General features: G+C 47.7%; 1 protein-coding gene across 2 annotated transcripts in view; it reads left to right on the top strand.

The window, feature by feature from the left end:
* RAB37 (RAB37, member RAS oncogene family) overlaps positions 1-4,363 on the top strand; it is a 55,686-nt gene that overhangs the window by 34,837 nt on the left and 16,486 nt on the right. The window lies entirely within an intron of this gene.

Raw genomic sequence — 4,363 nt, forward strand, 5'->3', positions numbered from 1 at the left:
CCCGGAGCCACTTTTGCTCTGTGTCACGCATACCCTGTGACATCTTGAGAATCGAGGGAGTCCCAAGGAGGGACGTAAGCCCCTCTCACCCTAATCAGGAAGGAGCAGGTACGCAGGAGGCTTGTTTGCATAGAAAAATACTCCAGCTGATAAGCCGAGCTTTTCCAGGATGTGGCCAGAGACAGCCTTTCACTTTACATATCTCCAAACTAAGATCAACAATCCCGAGTGAGGGCTCGGGTCAGCCCTCTGTCCCCACTGCTCGACAAGCCCGTCCTCTGCCCAGGGCACTGTACGGTTATGCTGAGAGACATTGGCCTCTGCAAACACGGACACTATTCGTCTTCCAGGGGAAATGACTGAGGAATTAAGCAAGTTGGGCCAGTCCTGGAAAACAGGGGGGCAGATGTTTGGAGAGTTGTGGGTAACCTTTCCTTTCTTGGGCATATTCGGTAAGGAGCGACCAGCATCTGAGGTCCTCCAAATTCTGCCTGCAGTCTGGCCCTGGCTCCTGGGCCCAGCTTACCCAAGAAGGATTCCCTTTTGCATCAAGAACAAAGGAGCGCCTGGGTGGCTCAGTCGGTTGAGCCGCCGACTTGGGCTCAGGTCATGATCTCGCGGTTTGTGGGTTAGAGTCCCGCATCAGGCTCTGTGCTGACACCTCGGAGCCCGGAGCCTGCTTCGGGTTCTGGGTCTCCCTCTCTCTCTGCCCCTCCCCCCACTCACACTCCGTCTCTCTCCCCTTCAAAAATAAATAAACATTAAAAAAAATTTTAAGGGGCGCCTGGGTGGCGCAGTCGGTTAAGCGTCCGACTTCAGCCAGGTCACGATCTCGCGGTCTGTGAGTTCGAGCCCCGCGTCGGGCTCTGGGCTGATGGCTCAGAGCCTGGAGCCTGTTTCCGATTCTGTGTCTCCCTCTCTCTCTGCCCCTCCCCCGTTCATGCTCTGTCTCTCTCTGTCCCAAAAATAAATAAACGTTGAAAAAAAAAATTAAAAAAAAAATTTTAAGAACAGAGAATTATCTTTGAGTGTCTCTGAGTGGTGGCAAGACTGCTCCTCTAAACAAATGTCTCTGGGGACTCCAGGAAAGTCAGACTGTTCTGGGGACCCTGCATCCTCAAAGAGATACTGGAGGCCCTAGTCCCAGCTTGGCCATTGACTTCTGCATGAGTCAGTTCCTTCCGTGGGCTTCCACATTCCCTTCTATGAAAGAAAGGATTGGGTAGATCATCTGAGGCTCCCTTGCCCTAAAAGTACCTGTGTGTGTGTGTGTGAGTCTGTGTGTGCGCGTGAATGCACACATGCACATGCATGAATACAGGTGCTTGTGGATGCGTGGGTGTGTGTGCATGCATGGATAAACACGTGTGTGGTGCATCCGTGTTTATATGTAGGCATGTGTGGGAGCTATATATACATACACGTATTGTGCTGTTTGTGCTGCATATGCACATGTGTGTGTTATAGATGTGTACACACTGTGTGTGCCATGGTAATTGGTGTGAACACACGGATGCATGTGGATGCGTGTGGATGTGACACGCGTGTATGTTGATGCCTTTGTTGGGTTCTCCGGGTTATAAGGAACAGAGATTTGCGCAAGCTGTTTCGCTCAGTCACTGTGGACTCGCCAACTGCGATATTTTCAGAACCCAAACTATTCACTGGTGGAGGAGGTCCTGGACTGAAAGAACTGGTCTTGTTGGGTCTCTCCCACTCTGGATTAGAAGATCCCTGAGAGCAGTATCCCCAGTGGCTAAAAGCACATTTGGCACATAATAGACGCTCAATAAATAATTGTTGGAAAACGAAGAAACAAATGAACCGTTTTCAGCACGCCGTCATTCTTACCCTGGCCCTGTAAGGTCTGCTAAGGAACTGTGGACTGTCATCAACCGTAATTGTTCTCAACCACTGTTCTGAACTCTTTCAGTTCACCTGGGACCCAACCGCACCTCATCTTTTCTACCCACTACGTGCTATGCTCCATATTTTATACTGTTATCACATCAGGTCCTCACTACAAATACAGAGGAAAGGCGACGTTACTCTCATTTTTCAGATAAAGAGATCTAAGCTCAGAGAGCAAGTAACTTGTCCAAGGTCACGCGCTAGTAATTGGCAAAGCCAGGATTCAACCCGGGGTCTGGCTCGTAAAGCATGCCATCCTGCCTCCTGCTGGATGGGTTGAGAGAAGCCAGCTGCCCCCCCCCCCCCCGATCCTGTTCAGTGCTGACAATGAAGAGAGAACCTGACAACCAAGAGTTAATAAGACAGCACATCCTTGAGCTGGTTGTCAGCAGGGTATCCGCTCTGTGGTTTTTTCTAAAATAGGTTCCCCCAAAATGAAAGGATGTATTATCAGGAACTGGGGCTGAATCTAACAAAGCAAGTCACTGGTAACACTGACCTTCCCAGTTTCCAGATCTAATGCCCTTTTTCTGCAGTCTATGGAATGGGAAGCAAAGTCTCCACCAAGTTCTTATCCAGGCACTCGGGCAGAGGCAAAGATTCTTTTTGAGAAAAACATAGGGCTCCAGAGAGGCGGTTAACCCTCTGCAAGTACGAGGTGAAGGAGCCCCACGAATTTTCAGGACAGAGCATGGGCTGCCTTACCACGTGCCCCTCGGGTATCCAAGGTAATGCTCGCTGAAATCCACAAAGTGAAATGCTGCCATTCAGGTTCTGCCATCAGAATCGCTGCCATTCAGAAACTTGACGTTTCTTTAAGCATTGCGTAGCAGGCTAGATTCGTTTGGAAAAAATGAAATCAAGCATCTGTTCAGCAACAGTTAGGCTAGACATCAGTGTTCCTATTTGCTTTTACTTGAGTTACCCAGCACAGTATGCCTCCCAACACATACGGACATATTTCCGAATTACAAAGGAGTGTGTGTTCATTACAGAAGGAGAATGGAATATAAATGAACACGAAGAATGCATTTTAAATCACTCCTGATCCCCCCATGCAAAGACAACTGTTGGTAAATACATGTACGTGGGGGGTGCCCTGGTGGCTCAGTTAGTTAAGCGTCAGAGTCTTGATCTCAGCTCAGGTCTTGATCTCAGGGTTGTGAGTTCAAACCCCACATTGGGTTCTGCACTGGACATGAAATATAGATATATAGATATATAGATATATATATCCAGAACCAATGTTTTACTCTTTTCTGTGGAAAAGCAATTTATTCCAGGTTAAGTAAAGGATCACTCATGTATGAATTTACTTCGTCAACCACTTTATTACACTTACTAAGGATTTTTAATACAGAAAAGTACAAAAAGAAAACATGACTGATAATGCCCACTCTGAAATACTCCCTGTTAACACTTTTCTTTAAAAGGTAATTAGGGGTGGGGCGCCTGGGTGGCGCAGTCGGTTAAGCGTCCGACTTCAGCTCAGGTCACGATCTCGCGGTCCATGAGTTCGAGCCCCGCATCGGGCTCTGGGCTGATGGCTCGGAGCCTGGAGCCTGCTTCCGATTCTGTATCTCCCTCTCTCTCTGCCCCTCCCCCGTTCATGCTCTGTCTCTCTCTGTCTCAAAAATAAAAATAAAATAAAATAAAAAAACGAGAAAAAAAAAGGTAATTAGGGGTGCCTGGGTGGCTCAGTCGGTTGAGCGTCCGACTTCGGCTCAGGTCATGATCTCGCTGTCTGTGAGTTCAAGCCCCGCGTCGGGCTTGTGCTGACGGCGCGGAGCCTGGAGCCTGCTTCGGATTCTCTGTCTCCCTCTCTCTCTCTGCCCCTCCCCAGCTTGCTCATGCTCTCTCTCTCTCTCTCAAAAATAAAGAAATAAACATTAAATAAAATAATTAAATAAATAAGGTAGAGATAAAGCGAAAAGTAAGTCTTTTCCCCACCCCCATTCCCCACCCCACCACCCCAGAACCTCAAAGGTAGCCACTGTCGGTCTCTGCTGCCTCCCTGTAGAGAAGCATACACACCCATATAATTCCATTGTGTATCTAGGTGAAGTCAACATAAGTCAGCACACAAGCATATCTTGCTGCTCCTTTTTTTACTCCGTAATATCATTTTTCCTAAACAGCACATATAGATCTACCTCATTCTTTTTTTCTTTTTTTTTTTTTTAAGTAATCTCTACACTCAATGTGGGGCTTGAACTCAATGACCCTGAGATCAAGAGTCCCATGCTTTACCAACAGAGCCAGCCAGCCAGGCAGCCCTACCTCATTCTTTTATCAGCTTTGCAGTATTGCACTATATGGATATTCTACAGTTCAGTTTTTTTTTTTTTATCTTTATTTATTTTTGAGAGAGAGACAGAGTGTGAGCAGGGGAGGAGCAGAGAGAGAGGGAGACACAGAATCTGAAGCAGGCTCCAGGCTCCGAGCCGTCAGC

This window comes from Leopardus geoffroyi, chromosome E1 (assembly GCF_018350155.1).
Source record: "Leopardus geoffroyi isolate Oge1 chromosome E1, O.geoffroyi_Oge1_pat1.0, whole genome shotgun sequence".
Taxonomy (NCBI): domain Eukaryota; kingdom Metazoa; phylum Chordata; class Mammalia; order Carnivora; family Felidae; genus Leopardus; species Leopardus geoffroyi.